The sequence below is a fragment of the Ciconia boyciana genome, chromosome 5 (genome assembly GCF_034638445.1).
Source record: "Ciconia boyciana chromosome 5, ASM3463844v1, whole genome shotgun sequence".
NCBI classification, from domain to species: Eukaryota; Metazoa; Chordata; class Aves; order Ciconiiformes; family Ciconiidae; genus Ciconia; species Ciconia boyciana.
Window position 1 is genome coordinate 57,582,398 of NC_132938.1, and position 21,581 is coordinate 57,603,978.

The window sequence follows — 21,581 nt, forward strand, 5'->3', positions numbered from 1 at the left end:
GCAAGGAATAAAACCTTAGCCTTCCGCCGTTTGTGCCAGAAGTCAAGGAACATACGCATTTTCTTGCCCTATTCCCCCCAGCGTTGAAGTGGCTCCTCTCCACAAAAGCTTCCCTCGCTGGCTACCTTGCCTCTCCCCGCAGCCCCTCGCGGGGTTTATTGCCACCGGGAGCGAGAAAATGATGGTGCCCACCAGCCGGGTCATTATTGTTTAATCGATGCGTCTCCGGAGCACGAAAAGGGTACCCGAGACGCAGTTATTGATTTCTCCCCCCCCCCCCTTAACTATCGCCCTCATTTCCACGAATGAAATAAATAAATAGGAATCGCTAGCCGGGCTTCGCGATTCTGTCCCTGCTTAAGCTAAATGTGACCGTACACGTTCAATATTGCATGTCTGCTCTGGCAAAGACAGAGAGATCAAAGGTCATACTTAACATTCAGGAGGAGGGGCGGGTGCAGATTAATTAATAAATTAATATAGCGGCGCCTTTTATTGCCCAAGTCTAGCATTAATCTACTTTTACGATCCCAGAGGACAAGAACAAAAAAAAAAAAAGAAGATAAAACCACAAAATTAAAAAAAAAGAAAACCCACCCCGCCTAAAAAAAACCCAAAACCAAAAAACAAACAACCCACGACGGATGGGGGGGAAAGGAGAGGGGGGAAAAAAGCAAACCAGTCACTTACCAGGCTCTTTATTTGGGGGGGCTTGAGCGTGCAGACGCTACCAGCCTGTCTGCCTTTAATTAGTTGCACATCAGTCCCTAACACAAAGAAGAAGAAGAAGAAGAAGAAGAAGAAAAATATCCAGATGTGCCTTGGCAGCTCCTCAATTACAACTTTGATACTTGTAAACAAACTGCGAGGGGCGGCGGGGAGGGTGGGGGGATAGATGAAGCCGCCGATCCACTAAACAAATACCTGTAAGTGGCTTTTTTTCCCCCCTCTCCCTCTCTCTCTCGTTGCAGAGAAAGGAGGAGGAGGAGGAGGGGGGAGCAGGGGAGGCGGCGGGGGGCGAGGAAGGAGCAGGCACAGAGGGAGTGTGTGTGTGTGTGCGTGTGCGTGTGCGTGTGCGCGGTGGTCTCCTCCGCCGGCGCTGCTCGCCGCCCGTCTCCCGGCGCCCGCCCTCGCACACAGCGCCGGGAGTGCGTGCCTGCCTGCCCGCCTCCGTGTGCGTGTGCGTGTGCGTGTGCGTGTGTGTGGCGGTGCGGGGGAGGGGAGGGCGAGGGCGGGCGGCGGCGGCGGGGCGATCGCCGCCGAGCCGAGGGAGCGCGCAGGGGTGCGGGCAGCCGCCGCCGAGCGCCTGGCGGTTCCGCCGCCGCCGAGAGGCGCGCACGGGCCGCGGCGGGGCGCAGCGCGGGGCCGCCCCCGCCCCCTGCCCTTCTTCCCTTCTGCCCTTCTGCCCTTCTGCCCTTCTTCCCTTCTTCCCTTCCCTTCCCTTCCCTTCCTTCCCGCGGCTCGGCCCGGCCCGGCCCGGCCCGGCGCGGCGGGGCGCTGCGGCCGGCGGCCGCCCGGTGCGGGGCTGCCGGCGGGGGCGGGGCCGCGCCGCGCCGCAGAGGGGAGGGGAGGGAGGGGAGGGGGAGGGCGCGCCCCGCCGCGCCGCCGCTTCGGCCTTTCACTCCCCCGCGGGCGGGCGGGGAACTGCCGGGAAAGTTCGTGCCCCGGGAAGTTTGGGGGCGAGCGGGGGTCCCCCCGCCGCGCCCAGCCCGGCAGCGGCGTTACCCGCCGGCAGGCTGGGGCAGGGGCGCGGCGCGCAAGTTAGCGCACGGCCAGGCAGCGCTGCGTTTGTCAAGGGCGTTTGTGTGTCCCTAATGACTGCCCCCCCCGCCCCCCCCAATATTTTTGCAGGCGTGCGAGGTGCTGCAGATTTCAGGCGTATTTTGGGGAAATGGAGCCAGCCGAATCGTGGATGTTACACAAGCGCCCCGGCAATCACTGGAAGTGCTCTCCGAACGTTTGCCGCTTGCCTGCGAGGACGGTTGTGCCAGAGCCCAGGAGGTGCGTGGCACCTGTCCGTGCAGGCCACACGTACCCCGCACCTGAGCTGCCAGCATTCAAAACGCTTCCCTCAACAAGCCACTGACATACAGATGTTGCATGCAAACACGCAGCAGTTCCTTAAAGAATTTCAACAAAGTGTAAAAAAACCCAACCAAACCCACCTGCCTTCCCTGGAGTTCTTGCAAGCACAAAAAAGGGCCTATATTCACTGAATAAATTATGCATCGCAAGTTCTTCATCCAGCTCCTCTTGGTACCTCCAAGAGCGAGCGCTGGCACTTACAGAGACACTGCTGCAGCCTGGTGCAGCCGGCGTGGGCACTAAGCAGTTCAGAAATGGATGTCTCTGCCAGGGAAATCATTTTAGCCATCCGTAAATTACAGAAAAAGAAGGGAAAGTCGTACCATTTCATTGGCTTTATACGTAAGTAAATGAAGGCTTTATTCGCAGACTGAAGTTTTATTTCCTTGCGCTGCAATCTGAACACAAGCTCGGGGTGCTCAACGCTAAGGAATTACCTGTGGGAAAGCGCCACAGGAACTTTTTCCCAGGAGCAGCAGGAAGAGGTGGATTTCGGCAGCGGGATTTGGCGAGGACCAGCAGCCTCGCGGTTAATACTCCAACAAGTGAGACCAATGGGTTGGGAAGAGGGACAGTTATGGTTGATCGGGTAGCTCGCAGATCTCTGAGAAGTCACACCACCGGTATTTACGTTATGGATTGGTACACTTTATTTGGAAGCGGTACAGTCTATCAAACTAATAATCTGCTTCTAGCCACACAACATGCATTTTAAAATACCCCCAAACATGTATTTACATAATAAAGCGTAACCTCCCTACTAGCGAGCATCATCCCTTGTGACAGTTCTGCTGCCTTTTTCAAAGTCTTTTCTGTTTTGATACATTTTAATATGAACTTATGGGGAAAAATACAAATGAGGGGAAACGATGTTTCGGTAATGTCACAAAGTGACAAAAAACAAGCGCTTTTCCTGTTGAGGTTCATTCCCTACCACTTCTCTCCCAAATTAGTTGTCAAAAGCCATATGCGATACTCCAAACACCGAGGACGTTTTTGAAACACAGACTCCTCCTGAACTCCAAACTTCCTTTAATCACAACCCGGGTCTCACTTAAGCAATCCTTTCCGAGTTAATTTATTACTCTTGAAGGAGTTACATTTTTAATAACCTAAAAGAGGAAAAGGGGAAAACTCTGATAATCTTTTCTCATGCATAAGGAAGACCGTTTCATGTATTTTTTAATTGTCATGTGAATTAAATTGCGGTGCTATATATAACCTTTCTGCTCCAGCCTGCAAAACTTGCACACTTTTCTGGTGTTGGGGAAGAAGCGTGGAATCCAATTCAGATGGATTTTCTCTGAAACCTTTTGTTCAGTAGAGGGTTTTTTGTTTTCACATACGACTCTGTTTTATCCTGCAGTCTGCCCTGAGCCTGGGGGCCGAGGAGACCTGGAAGAGTGGAAAATGTACAGGTGTTTATCGGTGAGGTAGCCAACCTTCCAGCTACAACTTTCTCATCACGAGTCTTAAGAAAGCAATTCCAGATTGTCCCTTTCACCGTAATATGTGCGTTGATGGGAGGGACGGAAAGTTAAAAATCACAGGCTCTGTTTTTCATCCAGAAACCATTGCTATTTCATTTTTAGCAGGAATGCAGCGAGAGCAGTATCTTGCAACATTGTGAACATGGGAGCTGCCCTGCCTCTGTAAATATTAAGGTTGATCTGAAAGAAAGTTGCAAAAAAAAAAGAAACAAACTGAAATTCACCTCCTGTTCTTGTTCATTCTGTGCCTGGCTCTAGCACGTATCTGCAAGCTGGCTGTTGTAAACCTACCCTGATCCATCAGTATTATAAGCATTGCTCCAGAATTAGAGAAAGGAGGTGAAGCAAGCCCTTGGGGAATGCAGCAGTTCATTACAGACTGCTAGCTGGGTCTTTTTTTTCTAATATTATTACTCTTTCCTTTTGTGTGCTGTTTTCCTAGGGCTCCCGAAGCCCGCAGATCCACCATCAGGGCTGGACTCTCGCTCGGCTGCTGCATTTGCATTCCCTTCTGCCGGGGCCAGGAGCTCTAAAAACGTCCCTGACCGCACGCGCTGTGACTCTGGCTCTCCCCTGGGTGCTGCCGGCACGCGTCCTGAGCGGGCTGCCCTTGGGGTGCGGGCCTCTGCTGCAGAAGAACTGCGGATGGGGACTGGAAAAGCAGCTGCCTCTGCTCCCCTCTGCTCCCCTCGCTTTCTCGCTGGGAGATCTCCCGCCTTGCACTGGAAGTGGTAGGTTTTCATTCAGGACCACCTTCTTTAACCTGCCCCCAGCTCTGTGCCTCACCCCTTGATGAAGATGGAAATGGTGGCTCAGCTGTTTTCCACCCTCGAGAAGAGACACATTTCCGGCACAGCCTTTCTTCTAGCACCAGTCTTGTAGGCACTCCAAATGTACTGTCCTCCCCTTCTGGGACAGGGCGTAAATTGAAGAAGAGATGCACGAGCTTTCTCAGAGTTCCCAAACCAATTTCTCTTTTATTTCATTGGTGCAAGAAACACGTGGAAACGTACGGAAATGTCTTGTACACCGTCCACAACAACAACAGCACACCTGCACCCCGTTGCCTGGAATCTCTCACAACTCTTTAACATCCTTTGAGCTACAAATTATTCCATGGACTCTCCGGGACCTGGGCTCCAATCTAGCCTGAAAGCTGTCTGTCTGCACTGCCGTGATACCGAACCCAGCCCCTCTGAGCAGTGGTTCATCTCTGTGACTTCCAGCAGTGCTAGGCACCCTCCTTCCTTCCTCTGTAGATGCCCGCCTCTCTGCTGGCACTCGTGTATGGTTCCTCCTTCTCACGGCTGTGGCCAGGCACCTCCTGAACACCTCCCTCGTGCCTGCCCCGGCTGCTTTCCACACATGCGGCCCATCCCAGCTCCCTGCCGAAGAGGGACGCCTCGCTGCTTGCCAGCTACTGTGGAGTTCTTGCCTCCATAAAGGAACAGACCAGGCACAAACTAGTTTTTGTGTGCTGCAAGAAAAGACACCTGAGAACTGCTGTAACGCATAATCTGCCAGCAAAAATAAGGTTAAAACCATCCATTAGAATGCCTTGCTTATCATCCAGTATTACTGAAAACTGTTCTCCTTGCTTTTGTTTGAAAGGAAATGCAGTGATTACCCCTCTATTACAGACACCTACAAATATTTACTAAAATAATGTAGCAGAGCAATTTTTTTAAAAGTTGTCGCAGCTTAAATATTCCCGTTACTTTGAATCTGGTTTGATTCTGCTGCAAGTACAGCCGCTTTCCTGCTGCTTCCTAGGCAGGAGTCCAGGTTGCTGATCTCCAATTATGCCGACTCCCAGAGGGCTCGATCCGTCACTGATGCAAGTCAACATCGCAGCGCTGCATTCGATGGGATGCTGCCAGCTGAGAAACAGCAGTGCCCAGGAAAAAGAAAACCCACAGCGATCCTCGTACCCTCGATGCTGGGATCCTCACGGGACACAGACCGAGAGCTCTGAAACTCGGGTCCAAAGAGCTGGCTACTAAAAACACCTGGATTTGTTTAGACCACCTCAGTATCTCCAGATGTCTCTCCTCTGTGAATGATGGCCCACGTGTCGGTGCCACAGTTTCATTTCTTTCTGGTTCTTAAAAACCTGCCCTTTATTGGAGGGGGCCTGGAGTGGCTTTTACCCTGCGAATGCTGTATGAATCTAAACGACATGCTAGAAATGTCATGCCAGCAGCTAACAAGGGGGTTTAGAACAAGCACTCCCTGGCCAGTATGTAGCAAGCATGAGCTTGTTCACCTAATCAGCTTTAGGGCTCCTTGGTGCCAAGGGGCTTGTATTCTGTTTTTGTCAAACGGCATCGCACAAACGCTTCTCTGGGGCAGCTATTCAGAAAGTGTATTTGTTCTTTTGGGGGTTGCATGTCCTCCAAAAAAAACCTGTAAGAAAGGTTTGTATCACTGCTGCTAGTTCAGGTTGCCTCACAGTTTGTTTTTTTTTCAGGCCCTATTTTCAGATACTTCTCGGTTTGTCAAGTTTCACCTCTTTGGCTAAAAGTTCCCTGCTTGAGAGGCATGCGGTCTCTAAAACCGTTCAGCTAGTTTCCAGACTTCATTCTTAACAAACACATTTTCTGTGCTAAAATAATAACTATTTAAGAACTACTTTGCTAAGGAGCTCTAATGCCTTTGCACTTAGAAGCAAAAGTTTGAAATTTGGTCATTGTGAACATACCTCATTCAGCCAAATTGCACAAATTTCTGAGCTATAAGAAAAAAAATCTTACTTCACACATAAAAGAATTGTTAGAAGTGCAGCAGGGAAAAATTCTCCGAGATGTCTCTTTTTGGCTGATCTTTGAAAAAGATTCCCTCTGTAAACGCATTCCCTGCACTGGAAATGCAAAGTGATCTGACAATAGCAAAAGGTAGGCATCTGCCACAGAGCATTCAAGTTGAGTGATCTCTTTTATCAAGTTATCAAAACAAGGATGATCCCACTTCCAGAGTGTGGAGACAGACTCATTGATGTTTGAGAAGTACACAGGTACCACAGAGAGAACCTGTAGAAATTTTGGAATGTGGATGTGTGGAGTAGGGGCAACTTTGTGAAGGAAGGAAAGACTGATGCTGAAAAGGGACCACGGACTAAATGAGGAAACAATCCTGCGGGAAGACTAGTGTGCGATCAGGCCATTAAGAGCCTGATCAGGCATACGTATCAAGCTGGTAAAGTAAGGATTGAATGGATAAACTCAACTCGGGCATCTCCTAGCTTCTGAGCACTTCAGTCTGTGACCCTTGCAAAGATTCTGGAGGTTTCTAACCCCTTGGCTTGGCTGCGTTCTGAGTTTTGGTACTCGTCTTGGCAGTGACAGATTTTGTTTTACCTCCATACTTAAGTTTTTGATGAGGGAATTCCATTTTCACATTTAATGAATCAGGGAAAGCAAGGATTTCATTAGAAAGCAGTGTTTTGTCAATTTAACACCAGCTTCAGGTGAACGACAGTCATCCTGAGCCAGATTTTCATTTCACATCATGCGCGTATCACTGTGATCAAGCACCTCTGGTAGCTTATACCAATGAAAAATCAAGCTCATACTACTAGTGACTGAGCCCTGAGTTTGGCCCTGGGATGCCCAGGATAGCTACATCAAGATATTCCAGGCTCTGTTGGACTGGAAGAGCATCTGAAACCTAAATAGTAAGTAAACCCAACGTTTTTACTATGTCATAAAACAACAAAAGAAAAAATAGTTATCTGCTTCAGGTGATTTCTATAGGAAGGGAATTCGAGTGAGATTTTTCTCTAGAGAAAAGTCTTTTCTCTATAGTTGTGATGTTGCATAGGTTTGGTCACCTTCTCATTGAAATAGCTGGAGATTCTGCTATCAGCTCAGTTCTCACACTGTGACAAAAGGCACATGTATATTTTACTATCCAGTTTTGTAAATGCTTTGCTCCCCTCATCTGTTATCACATTTTCACTGTTAAAGATTCAGGCTTGTCTGGAATAAGCTTATGCTTTTAAAATACTTGATTTCACACAATACTATTATTTATGGTTAAGGCTTCATTGGGAAGAATGACCATCAATCATGACTCAAAGATAGTCTCAGTGCCAGAAGCACTCGTATCCTTCTACAGCCCATCATTCTGACTTGCAATAAGCACCAGCAGGCAGTGGATGGTCACTTCCCTTACTATCCCCTGAGGTCATGGTAATCAGCCCTCGGCTTTACTGTCAGAAGGCATAAAAATGGGACTCCGCACGCTGCACACTGTGGGACTGATGGATGATCCCAGAGAAGTACTGTTGATCCTCTATCAATGTCCCCAGAACTTGTTTCTTTCTCTGATTTCAGAGGTATCCACAGACAAATAGGGGAGCTGTCGTGGTTTCACCCCAGCCAGCAACTAAGCTCCACCCAGCCGCTCGCTCACTCCCCCCCGGCGGGATGGGGGAGAGAATCGGAAGAGTAAAAGTGAGAAAACGCGTGGGTTGAGATAAAGACAGTTTAATAGGGAAAGCAAAAGCTGCACACACAAGCAAAGCAAAATTCATTCACTACTTCCCATTGGCAGGTGCTTGGCCATCTCTAGGACTCCATCACGTGTAACAGTTACTTGGGAAGACAAATGCCATCACTCGGAACATCCCCCCTTTCCTTCTTCTTCCCCCAGCTTTATATGCTGAGCATGACGCCATATGGTGTGGAATAGCCCTTTGGTCAGTGGGGGTCAGCTGTCCCAGCCGTGTCCCCTCCCAGCTTCTTGTGCACCCCCAGCCTCCTCACTGGTGGGGTGGGGTGAGGAGCAGAAAAGGCCTTGGCTCTGTGTGAGCCCTGCTCAGCAGTAACTAAAACACCCCTGTATTATCAACACTGTTTTCCAGCACAAATCCAAAACATAGCCCCATACTAGCTACTGTGAAGAAAATTAACTCTACCCCAGCCAAAACCAGCACATTCTCCACCCCTTATTCCATACCATTTATGTCATGCTCAGGTCCCACACTATCCAATACATCCTCATTAACCACCACCCCCCTTCCCATGCTTTGATACAATACACAGATATCATTCCCTTACTCTATGGACCACCTCTGTGAAACATCTGTAAAATGTCCACAAATGTCCACTGAGTTCATTTAGTCCATGACTTTGGGCTCCATGTTATGGTGGTCACTCAGGACAGGAGAGGTGGTGCGTTGCGTGGAGTTACTGGGCACCAAAGCCAGCTCAGGTCGGGTCACTGCTGCACTTGCGCTGCTTCTTGTAAGGCTTGTCCTCCATCGGTTCCGGTGGTTCCTGCTATAGTAATTCCTGTAACATGCAGCTCAAATCCCGGGTTACAACAATTTAAAGGTATTTCCATTACAGTCTCCTCCCCTGGTCCCTTTGGACCAGACCATCGGGTTTAACATTGCAATGAACTCCTCCCCTTGCCCCTGCTCCAGCTTGGACTTACCCACAGACTGTAGTCCCTTAAGGTTGTACCTGCTCCAGGTGGAGCCTTATCTGTGAGCCACAGTCTCTCCAGGGGTGTACCTGCTGTGGCATGGACTTATCCACAGCCACAGTCGCTTTGAGGTGCACCTGTTCCAGCGTGGCCTTCTCCATGGGCCACAACGCCTTCAGAGATAGACCTGCTCCAGTGTGGCCTTACCCACAGCTGCAGTCCCTTCAGAAGTAAACCTGCTCCAACATGGCCTTACCCACGGCTGCAGTCCCTCCAGGCGTGTACTTGCTCTGTCATGGGCTTATCCGTGGCCACACGCTTTGAGGTGCTCCAGGGTGACCTCATGCACAGCCACTGATGCTTCAAGGTGTATCTGCTGCAGCATGGACTTATCCACGGCCACAGATACTTTGAGGTGTACCTTCTCCAGCGTGGACTTATCCTTGGGCCACAATCCCTTCAGAGGTATACCTGCTGTGGCACAGACGTAACCACGGCCACAGACGCTTCAAGATGTACCTGCTCTGGTGTGGACTTATCACAGCCACAGACACTTTGGGGTGTCCTGCTCCCACGTGGACTCATCCACAGGTCACAGTCCCTTCGACTCAAGTTCACACTGGAGTTCCAGCCTGACCAGTACAGCAGCACAGAAACAGCAGCGATGCCCTGGCCATCTGCCAGCCCAGGCACATGGCCTTGGCTGTTATCAAAATGTTCCCAGGCACAGCAGAGTAAGATGATCAGCAGTACAGCAAGCAGCAAAAGCAAAAAGCAGCTAAGAACGAGCACTAAACCCTAACATACAGTAAGGCAAGCAAGCCCCATGGCAAGCACAGGAGCTTGTCAATTAATAGCTAAACAGCAATAACAGCTATAAATTCTATCTAGCACATTCCAATCAAAGCTGTTGTTATCTCAACCCTTCGAGCCCCACGTTGGGCACTAGAAAGGACTGTTGTGGTTTAACCTCAGCCAGCAACTAAGCCCCACACAGCCGCTCACTCACTCCCCTCCCGGTGGGATGGGGGAGAGAATAAAAGTGAATAAAAGTGAGAAAAACAGAATAAAAGAAAAAAGAATTAAAAAAAAAAGAATAAAAGTGAGAAAAGTCGTGGGTTGAGATAAAGACAGTTTAATAGGTAAAGCAAAAGCCATGCACACAAGCAAAGCAAAACAAGAAATTCATTCCCTACTTCCCATGGGCAGGCAGGTGTTCAGCCATCTCCAGGAAAGCAGGGCTCCATCACGCATAACGGTTACTTGGGAAGACAAACGCCATCACTCCAAATATCCCCCCCTTCCTTCTTCTTCCCCAGCTTTATATGCTGAGCATGACGTCATGTGGTGTGGAATAGCCCTTTGGTCAGTTTGGATCAACCATCCTGGCTGTGCCCCCTCCCAGCTTCTTGTGCCCTCCCAGCCTCCTCGCTGGTGGGGTGGGGTGAGGAGCAGAAAAGGCCTTGGCTCTGTGTGAGCCCTGCTCAGCAGTAACGAAAACACCCCTGTGCTATCAGCACTGTTTCCAGCACAAATCCAAAACACAGCCCCATACTCACTACTGTGAAGAAAATTAACTCCTCCCCAGCCAAAACCAGCACAGGTGCAGAGACCAGCTGGCTGCTCCACACATCAGGTGGTTTAAAAGATGCTACCAGTAGCTGGATACTGACAGCACAGTATCTGTCATCTACATGACTGCAACTAAGCACCTCCTTTGTAAGGCAGGACATTCAGCAGCAGGTATCACCTCACAGAAAAGGTAACTGCTGAGGTTTAGATAATACCAGTTTCCATCAGTTTATGACCGTCACCCCAGTTCCCTGAATGCTTTTCAGTATTCACTTACTTACAGCTGTGGCCCCAGACGTTCAAGAAAGAGGATGTTGGGGAAGGGAAATGATACCCCAGATGCCAATGAGTGGTCAGAAGAATACATTACATCCCAAGAACGGCGACAAAATGTGAGCTACTGGACTTGGGAAGGACAAGAATGAACACATTGAAAAGCAAACAAAAAAAAAGCTGGTAAGAGCAGAGGAAGAAAAATGGATAAACTGTATTGTGAGGATTTATCAGGAAAATCAGGGCAGAACAAAACACAGATGGCACCAGAAGGGACATAAGCAAACCTTCTTGTTTCAACAAGATAGCTATCCTTTCTCACACGTGTGCAGTCCCATCCAAATGTGCAGTCACACAAATATTTTAAGCTGCTCTCTCCTGCCAGCAAGAGCGTTGTTATGACGGCAGCCCGTGCTGCACTGCCTGGATGAGCCCCCAGAGAAAGCCCTCTCACCTCTCACTCACTCGCTGGCGTGCCAGCCGATTCCCTGCACACCTTACTACGTGCTCTGAATGACGATCACGTTCCAGTTAGTGCCTCAACCCTTTCTGGGTGTAACTTTAGCCCCCTTGAGCAAACACACACATGCTTTACGCTGCATCTGCGGAATGGAAGAAACAAGGCCCTGAGTACAAAGATCTTGTTAAAACATGCTATAGGCAGACCAGGAGATATTATCGAGCGATTGAACAAGGACCAATATACCTTTGGTTTTGAAATTCTCTCTGTTATCCCTTTTCTGCAGGATCCACTTGATTCCAAGTTGCAAAGTGTTATCCTAAGCAGGATGACAGAAATGCCCATTGTTAATTAATGTTATTATTTTATTACTCGTAGTACTTAATGGCCCAAGACATTTTAGCTGATAATTGAGATCAAGTAACAGGGTTATTTCTTTTATACCTGGACTGTATGTAAGGATATAAAAAAAGTGCTATACAAATACTTTAGGGTAGAGATCACTCAGTATGCAGAGTTTTCCTTAACACCTCTCAAGCACATTTAATACTCAGGTTTGCTGTTACACAAAGTAATAAACTGACCAAAGAACAATTGCTCTTATAGATAAAGTGAACATTAAGGCTTTAATCAACAATGCTGTCAAAACATTTAGAAGAAATTAGTTTATCATGCATAGCAAAGATGGGTTTCTTGAGACCTCTAATGAAAGCTGATATAGCCATTATCTGATTACTGTAATGTACACCCAATCATTAATACAAAAGTCCTCTTTAATGATCTCTGTTTTATGGCCACAGCCATCCTAGGAGGAAGCCGGGAGGTGGGAAGGGGAAAGTATTGCTTCTTGATTTTGTTTATGCCAGTTCTAATGGGGTTGTGGCACTGAAGAATGCTAATTCGAGACGGGTGTTTATTTCTTGGCCCTGATCACAAGACTTGGCTCAGACTTACGAGAGGTCAGCAGTATTTGATGTCCTCAGGGCAAAATGATGCTATTTGAGATTAATCCAGAGGCTGTGCCAGTCTTCTGCAGTCCCAGGGACTGCCGGTTGGCATATTAAGATGGTGTGAATCCACGCTCCCCATCGCAGCTGTGCTGAACCAAGTCCTGGTACGAGTAAGGAGCTGTGCCCTGGCATCTGCATGGAAATGATGATCATGCTTTTCAGTAGCAAAACCAAGGAGAAAGTAAAGATGCATAAGGGGTATGGTAATTATTTCTCAAGTTTGTTATAGCAAACTGCACTCTGTTGTTATTTTGCTGCTGGCTTCTGCTAATAATTTGCTCTCAGTTCTTAAAGAATAGACCCCAAAAGAAATTTCTTGGCATCTGGCTCAATCAAAATGGAAAAAGTCATAATAAGGAAACTGTCTTTCAGAGAGAGTAAGGACTGTGTTCTCTGAAGGTAGATTTTTTAAATGACTTTGGATTTTGCAGATTGTAGTCATTATACAGCTATTTATGAGGAAGTATTATTGTTGTCTTTGTCAACAAAAAAAAGCCTTGAGAACACTGTCTGTCACCTAGGATTAGTATTGCCAAAAACTAAATGTTCTCTCAATATTTTTGTGGATGTTTTCACAGGATCATTAGAGAACCTGAACCCCACTATTACTGCAAATTAAAAATTATTTAATAGTGCTCCCTGTGAAAGAGGGGTTTTTTTACAGTTGTCAAAGACCTCAGACACTGATCATTTTGTTTAACAATACATTATTTTCTTTTAGTACTTCTAGACAAATTGCAGGTGTTATCTTATGATTCTTTAAATGTCTCTGTTATTGTAAAAGCATTAGTATGAGTGAATAAATAGTTGCCTAAAATAGGTATTGTTTTTGCATCTTTAAAAGCAAGGTACCAAGAACACCAATAATATGTTTACCTCAAAAATATGAATGTCTTCATGTACCATTCAATGCACGCTGCAAGTTTTAGAGCTTTGTATCTCTTTGGAGAGAGTTCCTACTGTGTATCATTTAAGTCTCATGTAAACTTGTAGGTTAAGTGGTACATTAGGCTTGTTCTGAATCAGAAATTAAATGTATCCTTTGGGAATGCTTCTAAATATTTTGACTTTAATGATTGGAGCTTTTTAGCCTTTCTCTTTGTTATAATCAGTCTCAGAATTAGCTTTTTGTTGCTCCCCCCATCATTCCTTCTCCTGTCTGGAGAATCGCAGCTTCTAAAACCCACCACTGCCAAACCTGCTGCAGACTGCGGACAAAAGAGAAAGTTGAATGAAACAGGAACACTCAAGCTTCCCATTCGTGCTATGCTGTGACTATAAAACAATGGAGTCACAGCAGACCTGTAGAGTATGTAAAAGAAATGGACCTTTAAGGAATGTATGTTTTCACACACTGACAGGGGTACTAAGCTCCCTCATTTTCCTACCATATGCAATTCATCACTGTGTATAATTCTATCTACATTCCTGTGGTTCAGTTCCTGCTGCAGCCATGATAAATGTCCTTTTATATTTAGGAATTTTGGGGTTACTCATCTTTCATTTCTATTGTTATCAAATCTGTATTTCAAATATCTGTCTGCATCCTGCTCATTCCAGTGTGATACATGAGTCTACAGATAATATATGCACCCCATGCTTAAATACACCCATGCTATGCCTCCAGAACTGAGCTCACTGTTCACTTTGGCTGATATTCTTCCTTGGCCACTCCACCCCACAGCAATCATTTCAGCACCGTTAGTTCACCTGACCTTCCTCTGCATTTGATCTGACTCAATAAACCCATTCATTTTTCCTAACAAAGCACTGGAAGTTTCCAAATGATTTTTGCTTCCCAGGGCAGACTTCAAAATGAATACACGCACATACATATGTACATTTATGTATGTACAATGGCTGTTTGCTTGCGCAGTGGTCCTGGGGGAGACCAAACTTGAGCTGTCAATAACGTAATTCACTTTAGAGTACAGGTCACAGATAGGTCTGAATGGCATCTTAAAGATTCTTGTCTATCCCCCACCCAGATTTATATGCTAAAAGGTAAAGTCAGGTGAGATGAGTGCAACCCATAGCGCTCAAATGACCCATTTGCAATGAGGAGGCTGATGTACCAGAAGCTGTAAGAGAGAGCGTGCAGGGAAACGATAGGTTGCCAAAGCACAATCCAAGACTGATCCAGAGAAGACTCAAACCTCAAATACTGATCAGCTTTACAGCAGACTTCATTTAAGAAGCAATACGATTAGCAAAGGTGAGAAGCAATGAAAACGGGAAGACTGGAAAAGATATGAGTAATAATAGCACGGTCATATGTTCACAGCAACTATGCACAATGGGGTAGTCATGAATCAAAGTAGTTTTAGTTATTACTAGGTCTGGTTTACGTACAATCTCTTTAACTATAAATAAAATAATCTCTCCTCAATTACCAATCAAGCTAGGTACCTTTGGCAAGGTGTTTTCTTCAAGCATTACAGTAAAAAGTGGTTTTTGAAGGACTTAAAAGGCAGATGCAGTTGGGATGGATTAGAAATCCTTATGGAAGGAGAGAAAATGAGTATTGCCATGGGAGGGAAAGCCAGACATGATTTGACTCACTGGTCTTCCTTCTGTCTAGTGGACACGTAAGATCACTCTGTCTGTCGCTGTGGAAGAGTCTCCTCCAGTTGTAAGTAAGCTCAACCATTATTATCTGTCTCCAGGAATCTCTAGTATGCAAGTCTTACTTTCTTCCCCCATCAAACACCTGCTAACATTTCCCTCTAAATAAATCTTGCCACCAAGATGAATAAAATGTTAATAGTAACGTATAATTATTGCAATTACTCTAGCCCAGCCTGTACACGAGCTCTTCAGTAAGTTTCACAACCCATTCATGTACAATCACAGCGTGTTCTCCATTGACCCTGATGCATTCCTCACTTCAAACATTTAGGAGGGAAAAAGGGAGCGAAAGAAAGAACAGGCAGAAATATATGCTGGTCAGAGAAAGCAGTCAGGTCCCAGAAGAATACCTCTAAGAACTATTTTTCCTATTTTAACAGTTTCCTCTGGTTCAGTTGAATTTTCTCTGTTTACTGTTTATTTTCTCTATAGTTTCTAGGTTTTCACAATTCATTAACGTATCATTCAATAAGTCAAGAGTTTTCAGGATTACATTTCCAACATTTGGTTCTCCTTGCTATGTTTCCACTTATTGAATTTAAAAAAGAATATTATACTTTAAACTTCACATTTATTGTTACATTTATGAAATCTGTCTTTCCTCCAAGTAACTTAAATTCCTGGATGTTTCCTCTCTATTTTATGTGATTCTAATTGATTATCCATTATGCCAATAATGTAATTAAAAAGACAAAAATCAGAGTTACTCCAGGGTGAGCAGCTGTCCTAGAGCTTTAGGTCACCCTGATTCGGGGCGCTGGAGAAGTCAGTGATGTAATTAAGAAAGTCCTAGAGTCTTCATAGACACGCCAAGGTTATCCTCCCCAGATCTGTGCCTTTTTCCTTCCCTTGCCGCTCCAAGCCCCATCCCTGCCAATACCGGCCACAGGGAAAACGGGACCCTCACAGCTGGCCTCTGCCATGCTTCCAGCAATCTCTGTCAGGCAGATACAGGATACTGAGGGTGGCTTTAATTTATTCTTTCCTTTTTATCTGGTGTAAAGGAGCAAAAGAACTGAAACTCTCACCTTTTCTCTCTTCGTTAAGGATAATGTATTCAGACCTCTCCAAACAGAAGTGCCTAGTACTGCACGTGTGTGGTACTAGGGAAAGAGCGTTACCTCTTGCATTGCTGGGAAGTCTAAACACATTTAAGTCAAAGGCAACCAAGTTTCTAACACCTCTTGCAGTCCCTGTCTTGGAAGAGGAATTGCCACAAGAGGTACTATTAAGGACTGCCCAAAAAGGGATTTCTGGAGATCATTTTTATACACTGGGTGTATCTTTTAAAAGGGTTTTTTAAATTGTGAGGAAGAGCCTTAGAATACATTAAGATCTGCATACACATGTATGTCTCTAATACCACTTAATTCCTCCAGTGCTTTTTACCCAAAAGGATTTATCTCATAGGCTCTGAAATAGACCTAGTGAGCAAGGAAGTGTGTTGGCTCAGTAATAGCGATAAAAGTCAGATATCATAATGCTTCCATTTCATTAAGAAGCTATCAGTCTCCTGGTTGCGGCTGCTTATGACCCAGGATAAAGCAGACACATGGCTTGATACAGCATAGAAAACATAAGCTATATATTAATGATCACATCCTGTTTCTATCTCAAAAGGACAGTTCTCTTGGCTCTAGTTGTACATTGTTTGGTTTGGTGGTAGGAGAAAAGGGAATAGATGATTCAGTTCCTATAATTTGTAAAAAGCATCAACGATTTTAACCTGCATTTTCCCTTCTGTCATACTCTCATCTCAGTTGAAGCTTCTTGTTTGATGTTTTCCTCCACTGACTATGACCATCCTTTAAAACACTTGAGATAAAGTCAGGTAGATCAAATAGAACATGGCATCGTCTGTGTACACTCTAACAGTGTTAACATACATCAGCGAAGGGAATGGATTACTTCCCCATTCAACCTAAAATCATTTTTGTCCTCAAGTGCCATACACGTATGGCAGACTAAGGACAAAGAGGATGGAGTAACATCAATTGCACGGTTTGGGGTACCATTTAGACTAGCCATAGCAGAAAATTAGACAGATACAGCTTTTGGTTTAGATGTTTGTGTGTTGGTAGGAAAGCACAGTGTATCAGCTGCTCTAACTGGGTCTCCCTGGTATCATTTTGGTGTGTGTGGGTGACAACTGCAGTGTTTTACCTGAAGTTCTAGGTTGAGAACTGTATTTTGATAAGACATTAAAGTCCTGCAAAGCCCTGCTACTTCTTCCATATATAGAAGCTATATTAGTGTTCTGACATATTGCTCAAGAAGAAAACAATACATCTAGCTAATCCCACATATTCACTTTACATTATACCTCGCTTCCCATTTATTATAAACTTTTCTCCCTCTGCAATAAATTGATCCTTTTTTTTTTTTTTCCTTTTCAGTTTTCCTGGTTCCAAACCTCTCACTAAGCTTGATTTGCTGCTTCTGCTGGGCCACCTAAACTATGCCATGTGTATTATACCTCAGGGTAGATCATTAATTCCTACCTCTTTGATTTAGCTGCAGTCTCAGTCAGATTCCTGCATCATTTTATCTCCCTCGATTTTTTCTGCCAGTTTGAAACTCAGCTTTGGTTCTGCCTCCTTAAACATTAGAAGAAAGTACATTTCTTTTACTTTGACCTCATTTTCTCACCTGACAACACTTGACTTTTTTACTGATGTCTCCCCAAATCATGTTTTTTGTCCATTTAGTACTAAGGATAGCATTTCCGTGTTTCAGCAAAAGCAGCTATTTGCGTTCCTATCATGTTCAGAGTCATCCTATGCATCTGCCTGTGCAATTCTGAGTTCAGTGCCAAAACAATTTGGGAATTTGTATTAGAGCTAGAAAGCCTTTCTACTATCTTGATAGCTTAGCTGTATTTGCTGTCACAGTATTAATACGGGCCAGTTGATTCTGCATTCCTCAGTACATTTCTGTGTTCTCTCTTGTGCTCTGGATCACTGTTGGCCACCAGTTTCTAATCAAACATGTTCATGTGCAATGATACATTCATCAAATAGCTGGTAAAATTTCTGTTACTATGCAAAAATTCAGATCTCTAACTTCCAGGCTAAACCTACAGTTCTACCATTTTCATATTTAATTCAATACTAACTTCCTTCACATTTTACTCATTTAATCCGAGTTCACATTTGTACTCTCCTCAGAGTCACGTCCAATACTCTACAACATTAGCAGTCCTTTCAGCAAAGTTAGGGTAATGTATCTTTCTTTTATCAAATACTGCCACTAAAGCTTAATTGTTAATGCTCTTCAGCTTAGATGGTCCACAATTGCTTGTCTCAGTAGTTTTAGCTCAGTGTAATGCTCAACAGCCCACCACATCCACTGCAGATTCATCAAAAAAAGCATCTGATTTAACAAAAGCGGAAGCTGGCCTGGCAACCCTGGAGATCAAAGTACACTAATGTATTTACAGGAGCTGAACATGCAACCGAACAATCTTCTACCATATTTAACTGTGCAATGTGTATCACTTTTTATTCTGGGAGGCCACCTTTACAGGTTGGTCCTTCAGTTCCAGTACCCATTTGGTCCTTCTGAGTCCAGAAAACAGATGACATGCTAGCTATGTTACAATTTTATTTTGTTTTGTACATATCTGTTCATCTTCAACTCTTATCAAGGCACCCAAACCACATCAAATTGTATCAATCTTCAGTTACTACTAAATGGAGCCACCACAATACTGATCTCCATCTCCACAACCAACATCTATTTTTTAAATGAATATATAGATCAGAATAATTTTCTCTAATAAAGAGCCACAACCATGTCTACTACATAGATAAAAAGCCACAACCATGTCTACTACATAGCAGGGATGACTTAGGAGCTCGGAAGCACGGAAGCACTTTGCAACCTTCGTCACTATACGCTGTACAGATTTGTGCCTGGGAAGATTTTGTTCTCCTTGAAGTGCTTGCCTTCTGAGTATGGCTTCAGTGCATAGACAAAACAGACCGTGATAGGGGACCAGAGGTGATAAAACCAAAAGGGTTTAGTAGAAAAGCAAAGGTCTCGACGTGCCATTTAGTCTAACCAAAGCCAGAGAGGAGCAGTTTAAAAGCTTCATGAAAGAGGATTTTTAGGGAGAAAGGCACAGGAAAATGAAACATCTTTTCATTGTTTTGATTAGGCAAGATGGTATTGCCAGAGCAGGCAATAGGCAGGTTATCACGGATGTCATTCCCAGCACAGAGCAGGCAGGAGTTACTAGTTTGTGGTGCACGTGGTTCTGACAGATGGGGTGATACCGTCTTCTGGTCTGTAGGAAACTTCTCCTATTCTGCCTCCCCTTCTGTCCCTGACACTTCTCCCTCAGCGTGCTTGGTTGTGCCAAGATCGTCAGGGCTCAGAACCTCAGCTGAAGAGGCATTCTGGCTCATGGGAGAACGTCCCCTGTATTATCTTGGGCTTTGCATTGGTGTAATGCACTAAGAGCTTTTATTTTATTTATTTTGGCTGGATAATGGGTGTGGATTAACAGTGCGTAATACTGCTTTACTCGCAAGGCTGTTGTGTGATCTCTTGCTTTACAATCCAGCTACTGGTTGGAATTTCCTAAAGGCCTTCCACCCCCCACAGCTGGGACTAGATTTTCAGAAGATTTCTGCTCCCATGTAAGCACCTAAACCAAAGTCAAGATTTTCCAGGAGCCCTGCATGTTGAGTGCTGCGTGGACTGGCACTATGAGATTGGCTGTTGAAAATTAAGCCCTGTGAAGTGGGAATTGTGCTATTTACTATTTGTGACGCTTTTTCAAATGAGACTTAAAATCATTCCCAGTATTTTCAGTCATTAGAGGTCACAGAGCTATGTGCCACATAAATAATTACATCTCTGCCTGCCCCTCTCTCTCTGCAACCCCTCAACTGTGATGCTGAATCCCTACGGTTCATAAATGGCTCACCAGAGGCAGTGGGGAAGACTGGGTCTATAATACAGCTGGCACAGGTGCCTGAAGTGGTGGCTTCATTTCCACAACTGATACTTTACTTTGGGATCCATGCTAGTGAAGATGCTGGGTTTGTATAGGTTATTATTTATGCTATTATGTCAGTCGTATTGTTCAAATGGATTCAAATAAATTAGTCTTTCTAAGACTTGAACCAGTTCCTGAATTACTACATAAATTATTAAATAGTCTGCATTCAAACTTTTTACAGTATTGCCTGGTTTATAGTTTGGTAGGAAGGATTTCATGATGTAGGAATGCCACATTAATTTTACATTTAATAGTGATATTTCATTGCTTCTAAAACTTTTCACACTATCTTATTTCTTGTAGCCATTCCTAAGTCATGTTTTTATCTGCCAAGATGACATGTTCAAAGAGCTTTGGCAAAGCTTGTACGAAAAACTTGTATGAAAAATAGGATGTCGAGTAGCACTTCCCAAATGTGAAAGAGATACAGCAGAGTGTTTTAGAGGCCAATTAATTATGGAATAATTCCTGCAAACTGTGGCAGTAATTAATGAGCAAGTAACATGCAGTATTTAGAAGTGAACAGCAGTTAGCAAACACTATGCATCGTTTTGTGACTGCAATACAAGAAACAGTCCTGTACCCATTTATTGATTACGGGTATTAGCAGATTCTCCTAGTTAATGATGTCTCTTGTGCTTATATCATCCAGCTGATATAAGCATAAGTCACATTCTAATCTGAAATGTGACTACGTAAAAAAAGTAGCACTTTCTTTCTTGCATGCATTCACAGGAGAGAGAAGCAAGTTTCCACAAGAGTTTGCTTGGGTTGAGAAACCAGCTGTGATTAATTCAGGGAAGACAGCTGCAGGACCACACTGGCCCAGAGAAATTAAGACTTTACCGCACATCAGGAAGAATGCATGATATAACTGGAGGGCTCAGGTGGCTTTCTTCTTACCTATTCCCTGGGGGGTAAGCAGGACTGCACCCTTTCTCTAGCCTTATGATATACCCTTTAAGCTTTGTGAAGCAGTTCATACACAGCCCTGAGAACACGATGAGTGCGACCTGTTCCCTTAGCATATCATGAGGAAGGTCTCCCCAGCTTCTGTACACATCTCTGATCTGGCGCTGAGTAAACTTTTTCAATTTGTGCATTATCAGTGAAATTTTCTGCTAGCTTGTTCAATCAGCCCCACCAGCCAAAATCTACTGACAACATCACTGACCTGCAAGACCTGTTTTAGTACATCTCCATCAGCTCCTTCTGGTTTTAGATCATCAGGGAAGACCTTCAGGGAAGGGACCATTTCTTTCACTACGTTTGTACAGCACTTAGGATAGGAGACAACCAATATTAATTGGCAAGTCTATGAAATAGTTTACTTCATCTTAAAAAAAAAAAAAAGAGAGAGAAAAAAAAAGATGGTGATGAAAAATAAAAAGAAGAGCCCAGCCAAATTTGTAGAACTGGACAAGGAAAAGTAGCATTTTAACTTCTAAATGGAAGAAAGCTGACTGTTTCGGCACTAGCAACATATACAAGAAACCTGGAGAACATTTTTACATAGAGTGTCACTATGCTTTAAAACTCAAGGTTGTTTTAACATTGCCCTTTAAAGATCCCAAAGAGAATCAGCTTATTGAAATGCATTAAGACTGGTGGTTTTCCATTAACTA

At 44.8% G+C, this 21,581-nt stretch overlaps 1 long non-coding RNA gene across 2 annotated transcripts in view; it reads right to left on the reverse strand.

Moving 5' to 3' along the window:
• Nucleotides 1–8,076: 8,076 nt before the first annotated feature.
• The window catches only part of LOC140652419 (uncharacterized), an 81,975-nt gene continuing 68,470 nt past the window's right edge, over nucleotides 8,077–21,581 (reverse strand). For both annotated transcript variants that reach the window (XR_012042777.1, XR_012042776.1), the window contains 3 exons: nucleotides 12,265–12,452; nucleotides 11,557–11,629; nucleotides 8,077–11,452 (listed from right to left, as the gene is read on the reverse strand). This is a non-coding gene — a long non-coding RNA (uncharacterized lncRNA). The remainder of the gene's footprint in view (nucleotides 11,453–11,556; nucleotides 11,630–12,264; nucleotides 12,453–21,581) is intronic.